This window comes from Microplitis mediator, chromosome 9 (genome assembly GCF_029852145.1).
Source record: "Microplitis mediator isolate UGA2020A chromosome 9, iyMicMedi2.1, whole genome shotgun sequence".
Lineage (NCBI taxonomy): Eukaryota > Metazoa > Arthropoda > Insecta > Hymenoptera > Braconidae > Microplitis > Microplitis mediator.
This window is the reverse complement of record NC_079977.1, coordinates 17,678,629-17,692,129: the sequence shown is the minus strand read 5'-3', so window position 1 is coordinate 17,692,129 and position 13,501 is coordinate 17,678,629.

Sequence of the window (13,501 nt, the reverse complement as noted above, 5' to 3'; positions counted from 1 at the left end):
TATATATATATATATCAGACTATATAAAGTCATATCAAGTTATATCAAGCCTGATCAGGGATTTTTTTTTAAGTATATCAAAGTATATATAACTTTATAAGGTTATATCAGGCCATATCAGGACCTATTAGAAATAAATATAGAATTATATATGAGCTTATCAAGTTATATCAAGTCTGATATAGACATATCAAATTGATAAGGCTTGATCTGGCCTGATATGGTCAATTTTCATCAGGCCAGATCAGGACCTATCAAAAATCAAATATGGACATATCAGATCATATCAGGCCAGATATGAATATATCAAAAATTTTGATATGGCCTTATCAGCTCATATCAAGCCTGATCAGAATATTTTTTCACGGGGTAGGAACTATTCCCATACCATTATGGAAATGGTTTCCATAATGGTATAGGAATTGTACTCATACTATTATAGGGATGGTTCCCATAATATATGGAAACCATCCCTATAGTAGTATGGGTACAATCCCATATCATTATGGGAACCATTTCCCATAATGCATAGCAAAACTTCCCATAATTTTCTTTCCGTGTAGTGATGAGTTGACTAAGAAACCAGAAAATGGCCATTTTTTGTGTGTTTTTCAAATTGATATTAATGATAAAAAAAAATTTTTTTTCAAAAAAATCGAAAATGGAGCATGGAAGAAATTTGTGCAAGTTTTTCAAACTACCCTTTAAATTACTGTGCGACCATTAGTTGCTGAGATATCGGTAATCGAAGACAAAAAGATCTTTTTTCATTTGAAGGCTGATATCTCAGCAGCAAATTGTCGTACAGAGAAAAAAAAAAAGCAAATTGTAGCTAAATAAATTCCCTAAACGAACCATGAATTGGTTCTTTTGAAAAAAATTTACCCGGCCCCGTAGACCTAAAAAACAAAACCAAAAAATTTTGTCTCGACTTATTTCTTATGGTTCCGCAAAATTCGTGGCTCAAAAAATTATTTTGCTGGAAGATCTTAAAACTAAAGATTTCAAGCTTCAATTTGGTTTTTTTTATTTTTTCGATACGATCATTATTTACGAAAATACAGCCTTCCAAAAATCAGCAAAAAATTTATAAAATTTTCTTGTTTCTTTAATTTTTTGGATAAGTGTATCTTATTTACCCTGTCATTTTTTAAATTTTGTCATTCGCGCATTCAACATGTCGATTGTTATACATCAAAGTGCGCTGACGAAAATAATAAATTCCTTAAAAAAAATTTTGATTATATGTAAATTATATGATATATCATTCAAAATAAATCTAAATTTTAAAATTGTATAATGTATATATTTGTATAAGCCGATAATGGACAATTAAGAGTTAGTAGACAAATGAAATACTGGTGCATTCTATATCTTATTGTGAAATGAAAACTCGTTTTCGCTAGTTTAGTTTTAAAAATAAATTAAACCGAAGAAGTAATTTATTCAGTTTACAATAAAATATGCCAAGTAATTTTTTTCGTGTATTTACATATTTTTGATTTCACTACTATTTAACCTGTCCATAAGCCATCAAAAATTAAATAATCTGTTAGCAGTCAACATAAAAATAATAAATTTATTAACATAAAGATAACATTCTAAATCTTATAGATCAACATAAAAAAGTTGTCAATTTTTTACCATTTTCGTATTAAAAAACTAATTGCTATTTGTCAACAAAACGTTACAAAGTGTTATTTAAAAATTACTAAAATGTTGTTAAAAAGTAGACAAATCTTTACTGTCATCTTCTTGAAACATAAAAAGATTATCTTTTTGCTGGAGAATAGTAAAAATATTCGTTGGAAAAAAATCTGCGTTTCTATATCGCAAAATAAATGGTAGCATTTTTTTGTGAACTTCAATAATCAAAAAATCTGTAAAAATCTGAAATTTTGAGGAAAGTGATGGCCGAAAAACTCTGTCGATTGCCACTAGAATCATTCAAATCGGCAGGACTTGCTGCTTATTTAAAGAACAACCGACACCCTGATCTAGTTGAGTTGTTTTGTAACTCTTGAGCATCACGATCACACTTAATGTTGTTGTTGATATTTATTACAGAAGTTACTTGTTTTATTTTTTGAAAGTATCTACATCAAAAAATTATTGCTGGAAAAATGAATTTCTTAAGTTTTTTAATTTTTTTTTTTTTTAATTATTAAGTCTAATTTTGAATTTAATGTGGAACAAATAATTATTTTAAATGAAATATTTAGTCAAATAAATTTTTCATTTAATTGAATAGATTGATTTTCTTATGCGTGACTTTTTAAAATGTGATTTTTTAAATTGAAAATAATTTTTAATATATATTATTTTGTTAATTTGCAGTTAAAAAATGATGAGGAGCATGAAGAATTTGTAAACAGGAGAAGAATTAAGAATTACGTAATAGAAAGCGACGACGATGAAAGCAGTAGCAGCAGAAGTGAGGAGACGACGATAAAGAAGTCCACGGGAGTAAAAGAAAAAAAGTCATGACGACGTCGATGACTTTGATGATCGTTTGAAGGACGATGATTATGATTTGATCGAAGAAAATTTGGGCATTACTGTTGACCGTCGACGATTCAAACGTTTGAAGCAGATGCCAGTCGGCGGATCTGACGACGAAGATGAAGAAACCGAAAGAACTGAGAAAGAGTCTATTGCTACTGAATTATTTTAAAATGGCATTGATGATGTAAGAATTATAATTTGTATCATAATTATTTTAATTTACTTTATTTAATTATTTCATGGATTATAATTTATGATTAAAAATTTTAGGATACTCAAAAACGAAGTCCCAGTCACGAATCAGAGCATGAGAGCTCTAATCTTGACTACGATGATGAAAGTGTTTCATCAGAAGATGATTTTGTTGTCGACGATGATGACAAGCCCGTATATACAAACCCAAGAAGAAATATATTTCTGCAGGCGATCGAGCCTATACTAAAGAAGAAATGTATTTCGAAGAGCTCGATAATCCTATTGCTTACAATTGATATTTTATGAGCTTTCAAGCTCTAACAAGTGACGTTCTATGCTAAAGTTTGAAAATTTACGAATCGAAAATCATTAATGAAGAACGGTTTTAAAATTTTAATTCCCGATTATGTTCAATAAAATAAATGTATTGAGGCATATCAGAGCAATAATATATCAAATATCCGAGAAAAATATCAAAAACTGTGTTTTTCCATTTTTTGTGGATTTTAAATTTAAATTTAAATTTTTAGTCCTGATTATGTTCATACGTGATCAAACATGACTTGACATGCAGTATGCATGGCCATTCATGATCAAGCTTGGTCATGCATGAATGTTGCACGAATCATTTGTGACTATTCTTTCCTCGCCATTAATGACCATGCATGATTGAACATGGCTTTGTATAATCATGCATGCTTTTGCATAAATCATGCAAAGTCATGTCTGGATTATGCACGACCATGCCTGAATCATGCACGATCATTCATGAACTATGCATGATCAAACTTATCGTGCACGACGATTTTTTAGAGTAAAAGAGATCGATATTACTCAGACATTTTTATGGAAAGTTTGATAAACTCATACATGGTTATATAATAATCTTAGACATAATATAATAGTTATTGGCGTAACTAGTAGGGTAAGTGATTCATAATGTGTCAGCGCGATGCGTTTAGCACGAGTCGCAGGCGCGCAGGCACGAGCGAAGCGAGTGCATACTGCGCACCGGAGACGAGTGCTAAACAAATCGCGGGTGACGGATTATGTCTTACCCTACATGTTGCGCCCATAGTTTTATTCAACTCATATGCGCTATTCACGTTTTATTAATCGCCTAAAAAGCGAAGTCTCAATAGCTGTTTAGTGACATGGTGAAAAAAAACATTCGGCATCACAACCTTAGCTACTCAATGGGTAACAACAGGGAGTTGTAATTACCCCATATTCAGTAAGAACTTGAAAGATAGTTACGTTTATTTTCATTACGTCACAATGGCCGGGATAGTAGACATCTTTATTGCGGTTTGACAAATAATTTTTCACCAGTCGGTAAACGGCCATTTAGGGTTCGCATTTTAGGCATGATAAAACGTGAATAGCGCGCATGAGTTGAATAAAATTAAATAAATAATCCTAGACATAAAATGAAACTTCCGAAAAACTAAAAAAACAAGAAATTTTTTCTTCTTTACGTTTACTCGGATTTTTAACTTCCCGCTCAGAAAATCGATGATTTTCAAAAATTTGGTTGTTGTTTTCACCCCGATTTTCGAAAATCGAGTTTTCATCAGATGTTGACGTTTTTAGGCCCTAGGAAGTTATCCTGACTATTTTCAGCATGATGTCCGAGTGTCTGTATGTATGAATGCGTGTGCGCGCGTGTGTGTGTGTGTGTGTATGTGTGTGCCCGGTCTACAAGTTTTTAACTAATTAACCAATTTGCATGGTTCTTGCGGCGATCGAGAGAGCTTGTTGGCCATCAACTTTCCTGAAAATTTCAGATCATTTGATCGAGTAGACTTGAAAATATTTGCGAATTACGAAAAAAAAATATTTTTTTTTTTAGTTTTTTATTGATTTCTCAGAAACGAGTTAAACGATCGACTTCAAAATCGAATCAGCTCTAGAACTTTATAAGCCGCGTCGAATGCGACCTCAACAACCTCAATCGATTAATTTATCCGAGAGATATCGTTGAAGAAAGAAATGGTAAAAAACATTTTTTTCAAATATCTTCGAAACGGCTGAACCAATCGATTCCAAATTTTAATCAGCTTTGGAATTCAAGAAAACGCGCCGATTGCTACCTCAAACGTCAAAATTGGTTCATGAGTTCAAAAGATATCGGCGCTGAAAAGTTAAAAAAATAACATTTTTTTTTTCCGGATAAATCAAAGTATAATGTACTAAAATGTGACAGAAATCATAACAACTCTTCCTTGTTATAGTCTCTTTTGATCATTATATAATGTCATCTATCTTGTTCTTTAGTTTAAAATAGGGGAGGGTGGGGCAGAGCGGCCCCCCCAAAATTTTGATCAAAAAAAAAATTTTTTTTTTTTCGACTAATTACTATAAATCCGATATGTTTGCGCATTTTTATCCCTACGCATGACATTTGGGGCAAAATGGACAAGCCCAAAATTTCGAAAAAGTGATTTTTTCATATTTTTATCATCAAATTAAAAAAAATTTAGTATAATTCCACATTTCTAGTCCTACGCATAACACCTGAGGCAAAATGGACCAGCCGAAAGTTCCATAAAAATTTTTTTTTCATATTTTTCGGCCGTTTCTCTATGTAAGAGGCAAATTTGGTCACGAAAAATTTATAAAAATTAAATTTTTTTTTTTAGTTGATAAATTTTTGAAATAAAGTAAAACTATAGAATTGATTTTTTTTTTTTATTAAATAACAATTATTAATTAAGGTAATCGCGAGTGAACGATTTATTACACTTTAAAAAATTTTTTTCGAGTAATATAAAACGAAAAATAGTTGTTAAGAGAAAGAAATACATTCTTAATGATAAAAACAATTTAAAAAAAAAAAAAACGAAAAAAAAAATTTTGATCACTTTTTGGAGGGGGGCCGCTCTGCCCCACAAAAAAAAATTTTTTTTTTAGAATTTTGGCAAAATGTCCACAAATTTGTTCGAAATAGGACAAAAGTAAAGTGATCTTATGGTTGAAAGCCACAAAAAATAATAATTGGCTTAGGGGGGCCGCTCTGCCCCACCCTCCCCTATATGATTGGCAAAAAAATTGAAGAAACACAGTTTTTTTATATTTTTCTCGGATATTTCATATATTATTGCTCTGACCTAAGTCAAAACTCATTCAAATCTTGATTTTGATCACTGACATTGATATCTGCCTTAGTACATTTATTTCATAGAACATAATCGGGAATAAAAATTTAAAAACCTCTTAAATTTAGCATAAAATGTAACTTGTTAGAGCTTGAAAAGCTCATAAACATAATTGCATGTAATTCGCTCTCCATTCAAATATAGTGGAAACCTAAACATGCAAACATGCAAATAACCTTCTCAATAAGACAATTTATAGATAAATTGAGAAAAATATAGATAGCCCGAACTTTAAATCGAACCCAGACCATGTCGGTATCGCGCCGAGTGCTCTACCAGTTGAGCTATCCGGCACTATACTATATTCCGTTTAATTTGATCTATAACTTATTGAGCCACACCGTCCATCGTACGGTAATACACCAATTTTATATAGTACTCGAAGAGCTCGAAAATATATTCACAGTGATGTTTTCAAGCTCACGGAGCTTGAAAACAGCGGGAAGTTTTGGCCCCGCAGGGCCAACCGACGCTTGGATTTTTTCTTTTGAAAGCGACGTTAAAGGGTAAATTTAAAATGTATATTTTATATTGAAGAAAAAATAAACCAGTTGCTAGTGGATTTTTATGATCTTAAGTACTTGGTTCGATCACAGGACATCTTTGACGTCAGATGGCCTAAATGCTGTACAAATTTAAGGCATTTATTTTAGAAAACAGTAAAAAAGGATGTCTTAGGTCACACTGTTAAATAATTTTAGAAAATAAGTGAGTCTTAAGGGTGGGCAGTACGAACCAAATTTTGGAATTTTACTTTTCTAATTGCACGGAGCAATAGAGTTAACGCGTAATTATTTTTACTAAATATTTTATAGTTTCTGATAATTTGTTTTGTTGGTGGATTATAAAATATTTATTTAAAACAATCAAATCCATGATTGGCAATGGGCAATCAATTCATTTTGTTGTCTCAACTAAAATTTAGTTGTCAGAAGAAAATTTTTTTCTCAGTTCAATATCTTTTATTAACGAATTTTTTCAAGGCTGATAAACATGGTATACATTTGCCTTATACATATATAAATATCGTGTTTTAACTTGACCATTTCTTGAAAAACTCTGAAAGTTGTAATTTCTCGCTTATTATTTATTAACAAATAATTTTAATTAAAAACATATTATTGATAAATATATAAATAATAAAATTATAATAATTATATAGTTATTATTATAATTATATAATTGTTAGTATATATTATTATTATAATCATATAATTATATAGTTATTATTATAATTATATAATTATTAGTATATATTATTATTATAATTATGTAAATATATACTTATATAATTTTTTAACAAAGTACAACAACTTACCACCCGGGAAAAAATGTTTTTATAAAATTTTATAAAATTTTACAAAATTTTAGTACTAACATTTTATAAAATTTTATAAAATTTTATACTGAAAATGGCCTGGTAAAATTTTATCAAATTTTATAAAGTTTTATAAAATTTTATGAAGTTTTATAAGAATTTATAAAATTTTATGAAACTTTGTAAAATTTTATAAAATTTTACCAGGCCATTTTCAGTATAAAATTTTATAAAATTTTGTAAAATTTTATAAAATGATTTTTTTTTTCCGGGGCGGGTCACCCATCCAATTTATGGCCACCCTCGATGCTGTTTAACTTTTGTTATTGAAGAATCGTTGTCTGCTACGCTCGTCTATTGGTCACTTGTAGCTTAGAAATATTCGTGGCTGTATTTATGATTACTCATGAATTCTTATCAGCCATATTTTATAGTATTAATTTATAATTATATATAAAAAAAAGATTTGAATAATTCAACTATCGATTGTTTAATGGACATAAAATTTTAAAATTAATTAAATTTATTGATTTTTAATGATTTATATTTTTGAATTAATGGCGAAACCTTTGAATTTTTCCTTGAGTAATGAAGAATTAATTTTAATTGATAGTTGACAAAATAAAAGTTTAAAAACATTAAATTCAAAATTATCACATTTTGTAATATATATATATATATATATATATATATATAAATATGTAAGAGAAAGGGGCGGCGCGGGTAGGCAAAACGAGGTACTTCTAAAATTTTATGAAAAAAAAATTTTTTTTTTTAAATCTATTATAACCATCCCAAAATTACTTTTGTAGATATAATTGAGCATTATTTTGAATTTTTTTTCGTTAAACTTTTTCAAGAATCGAGTGCCGGTCGAAAAACGTTAAAGAATTTTGTATTATGATAAAAACTATTAAAAACTTTTTTATCTTCCTTTGCATCCAATAATTGTGTAAAATATATTTTTTTTTAATGTAAATAACTTACAAAAAATTTTAATAAAATCAAACTTATTCGATATTCAGAATTTGTTTTTTTCTACATTTTTCTGGGGGTACCCTGCATATATTTAGGTAATCAATTATATTTTTGATAATGTAATTTTCATATTTGTTTATCACCATATTTTGCCCGCAAAAATGAAATTTTTTTTTTATGGCCATTGAAAATTTTGTCTATTTACTTTGAATTTCTAACAATTTTTATAATCAATTGTAATAAACTTTATAAAATTGTGTGAAATTTTATCAAATTTTACAAAATGCTACCCCACACTAGATGCAATAGTGACATCAAATTCTCTAAAGTTTTATGAAATATTATAAAATTTTATATTATTTTATAAAATTTCATACAATTATATAAAATTTTATCTAATTATTACTCCCCTTTTGAGATCTTACTTTATAAAATTGTATAAATTTGTATAAGATTTTATAAGATTGCATATAATTTTATGAAATCGTCTACAACTTTATAAAATTTCATCTAAATATTACTTCTCTTCTAAGGACTTACTTCAGAAAATTATATAAAATTGTATAAGATTGTATAAAATTTTATATAATTTTATGAAATTGTATAAAACATTATAAAATTTTATAAAATTTCATCTAAATATTACTTCCCTTCTAAGGAATTACTTTATAAAATTGTATAAAATTTTATATAATTTTATGAAATTGTATAAAACATTATAAAATTTTATAAAATTTCATCTAAATATTACTTCCCTTCTAAGGAATTACTTTATAAAATTGTATAAAATTTTATATAATTTTATGAAATCGTATAAAACTTTATAAAATTTCATACAATTATATCAAATTTCATTTAATTATTACTTCCCTCACTAAGAAATTACTTTATAAAATTGTATAAGATTGTATAAAAATTTATATAATTTTATGAAATTATATAAAAGTTTATACAATTTTATAAAATCTTATAAAATTTCGTACAATTATATAAAATTTCATCTAATTATTACTTCCTTTTTAAGGTCTTACCATATAAAATTTTATAAATATTTATAAAATTCTATGAAATTTGATAAAATTATATAAAATCATAGGAAATTTTATAAAATTTCGCTGTACAGTCTTATAAAATTGTATAAAATTTTATATAATTTTATACAATTTTATAAAATGTCATACAATTTTATAAAATTACATTCATCTATTACGTTCCTTACTCAGAGCTTACTTTATAAAATTTTATTGAATTTTATAAGATTTTATAAAATTGTATAAAATATTATAAAATTTTATAAAATTGTATGAATTTTTATAAAGTTTTGCTGTAAAATCTTATAAAATCTTACAAAATTTTATAAAATCGTATAAAATTTTACATTATTTTATAAAGTTTTATAAAAACATTTTTTCCCGGGCACTCGCTTCTCGGTAAGTATTTTATAAAACCAACATCAATAAATTACTGAAGCATCTTGTGATCCCTATTTTGAAACGATTTTAAACAAATTGAATTGGGTAATATATAAATATACACTTAGCATGGATCGAATTATTTTTCTTAATCAGGGATTCAAATATAATTTTTGTGACAAATCTATAACAATTAATTTTTAATTTTTTTTTTCGATTGATCTTTCGTTAAACTGATGTACTATAGACTATCTTGCATCAATTAATATTTAAATATACATAATAAATTGCGCTTGGAAAATTCTTTACACTGATTATTTTTATTACCAGTTGGATATTTCAAGCAAAAATTAAAAGATGTCTCTAAGATTTTTACTGATTCCATTTGCTGTTGGTCTGTTGGCTGTAGTCATTTTTGCTTACGATGAAGAAAACCAATGTATCGAAGCAGGTGAAGATGTGAGTTACATATCATAACTAATTTTCTAAAATACTATTATTTATATTTTTAAATATATTATAAAAATAATCAACGTAGAATCTTGCTCTTAAGTGAATACTATAAAATTTGATTTCACTCAGGAAAAAAATAATTTTTTTTTAAATTTTATATACTGATTACTTTCAAGAGCAAAATGAAATTATAAAAAATTCTATAATATTTTACGAAATCATTTTTTTACTGAACATATGTTTATTGTTTTATTAGGCGATGATTATAATGTCATACGCTTATTAAAATTATGACCATAGCTTGACATATAAAATCATATTTCTTAATCAGGAATAATCAGCTTGTTAGAATATGTATGTTCATTTTTTCACAAGATATACGCATATTCTTAAATACTCATATATATTTTATTTCTTAAACATTACAGTGTGCTCGTTTCCCGGGCGTAGCACCGTGTTGTCCCGGTTTGGAGTGTCTGATTGACCCTGAGCAAATCGGAAGTACTCGTGAATGTCAAAACAATACGGGACCTGTAGACCGATAAAACGAATTCGTGAAAATTCGCTATTTGCAGTTCCAAGTACATCACTATTTCCAATAACTGACATACTTCTCACTACAAATTAGTTAATATTCACTAGTTATCATAGTCAAATTTCATTAATTCATTTAAAAAGTTTGTATACAATTTGTTAACATGTTAAGTTTCACATTTTGGAGATGTTTCATCAAAATGTGATAACTTATAACTTTTATCAATAAATATTAAAATATTTATTTGTTATTTGCATGTTTGCATGTTTAGGTTTCCACTATATTTAAATGGTGTATTACCGTACGATGGACGGTGTGGCTCAATAAGATATAGATCAAATTGAATGGAATATAGCATAGGGCCGGATAGCTCAACTGGTAGAGCACTCGGCGCGATACCGAATTGGTCTGGGTTCGATTCCCAGTTCGGGCTATCTATATTTTTCTCAATTCATCTATAAATTGTCTTATTGAGAAGGTTATTTGCATGTTTGCATCTTTAGGTTTCCACTATATATATCATTTTTTAAATTGAATTCTTTTTCTTCTTTTAAACACAATCTACGTTAATTACAAAATACATTTAATGTCTTTATTCTCATTTAACCCGACTAGAATTTCTTCCTGATTTGCCTGAAGTACCATATGGACCTTATCGGGTTAATATAAGGTTTGCCTTATTAGGGCAAACCTGACGTTCCTTGTCAGGACCTCATCAGGATATTCTTATTCAAAAAAAAGTTATTTGCCACCGGGTCAACCCGACGAGTTCCTGATCAGGACCTCGTCAGGATATCCTTATTCAAAAAAAAGTTATTTGCCATCGGGTCAACCTGAAAAGTTCCTTGTCAGGACCTCGTCAGGATATCTCTATTAAAAAAAAAGTTATTTGCCATCGGGTCAACCTGAAAAGTTCCTTGTCAGGACCTCGTCAGGATATCTCTATTAAAAAAAAAGTTATTTGCCATCGGGTCAACCTGAAAAGTTCCTTGTCAGGACCTCGTCAGGATATCTCTATTAAAAAAAAGTTATTTGCCATCGGGTCAACCTGACGAGTTCCTGATCAGGATCTTATCTGGATATCCTTATTAAAAAAAAAGTCATCCCATCTCTTTTAATATTTCATTTACAGGCTAAAAATTAAAAAAAGTACAAAAGAATATTATATAAAAATCACGTCAATCATTGTAGCACAGATTTTTTACTTTTTCATCAGTTATTCTTTGACATCATAATGAATATTATATTTACACTTTCAAGATCACTTGTGTATGTTATCCCAGTGGATAGCATCGAGGACTTTGAATCGAAAGGACGCAGGTTCGAGCCCAGCAGTTATCGGGATTTTTTCATCAATAAAAAATACGTTTACTTCCTTTAATTAATGCTCTCAATACGATAGATAACATTCTCGATCGAATTAAAATTCTCTTATTTTTTTTTTGCAATTTAATATTTTTTTTAAAATAATTACTAATAAGGTAATCCTGATAAGGATTTGATGAGGATATCCTGGTGATGACCTGATAAGGCAATCCTGATAAGGATTTGATGAGGATATCCTGGTAAGGTCTGGATAAGGCAATCCCGATAAGGACCTCATGGGTCTTAAGCGTTACATCCATATCAGGATCCTCGTCAGGATACCCTGATCGGGACCTTATTTGAAATAAGGTTAACCCGATAAGGACCTCGTCAGGCCGTTATGAAAAATTCTAGTCAGGAAATACCGGATCAGTTCATTAGTTTTCCATTACATTTAAATGAGTAGCAATCTACTAGTTTCGACAAGTAATTATTATAATGATAATGCTGTCAACTAACAAGGTTTAAAAAAAACCACGCGGTCAAGAGGCTTGCAGACAATATTTGAAATAAATAGAACCTCCGATACCCCTGATTGAAAGAAGCGATAAGAAACGATTCAATTTTACTACTATATAGATTCAACAAGATATACATTCAACATTGAGTGAATCGTTTTGTTTAATAAGGGACAAGAAAAGAAATGGAGTTATACTTTTTTTTTATAATAGTCAAGCTCTTTGGTGATTGACGACGACCTCATAATAAGATCTTCATGAAGAAAACTGCAGTATTAATATCTGAAATGAATATTAGTTAGGAAAATTAACAACGATATAATTAAAAATTTTCTATATATTAACAATTTACTCCTATCTGTTTTACCACTTACAACTTTTTTTTACATAGGAAAGTGCGAGAGGATAAGTATATTTACGAATGTTTGTACGGTTAATGCTAGGATATTGATATCAATAATCAAAATAAAATTTAGAGTCATCTAATACTACTAAATGTCCAGCGAAGCGGGCGAGTAACATTTAGCATAATTTATACGTACAAGCACACCTGGTGACAGCTAAAAACGTTATTTATACTGAAATTAATGCTTTGTTGAGAAATGTTATTATTTAATAAATCCACCTCTGTATATAAGAAATAAAATATGATATTGCAAAATATATAGCAATTATCAGACAATTTTTGTTACTCTTAGAAATAAATGATGTATTTATTTAAAAAAATAATTTGAAAATTTACGTGCGTAAAGATTCAAATTCCGAGTGAAATTTTTGTTCCTATTAATTTTGAATTTGTAAATTTAAAAATTGGACAGCAGAATTTTAAATACTATGGTAAATTTTGATAATAATAAAAACAATATTTCACTACCCGGAAAGAAAATTCTAAAAAAATTTACGATGTTAATATCGAAATCGTGGACTAGACTTTTATTAGCGTCAATTTTAAAATATTTTATTTCAAAATTTACTATGTGGGTTATATTTTTTACAATTTAACATCGTAATTTTAACAAAGACTTTTAGGATTAAAAATTACTTCAAAAATTATAATTTAACATCGTAAAAATAAAAGAAATAAAAATTACAATTCAAAAACTATATTTATTCCTATATTTATC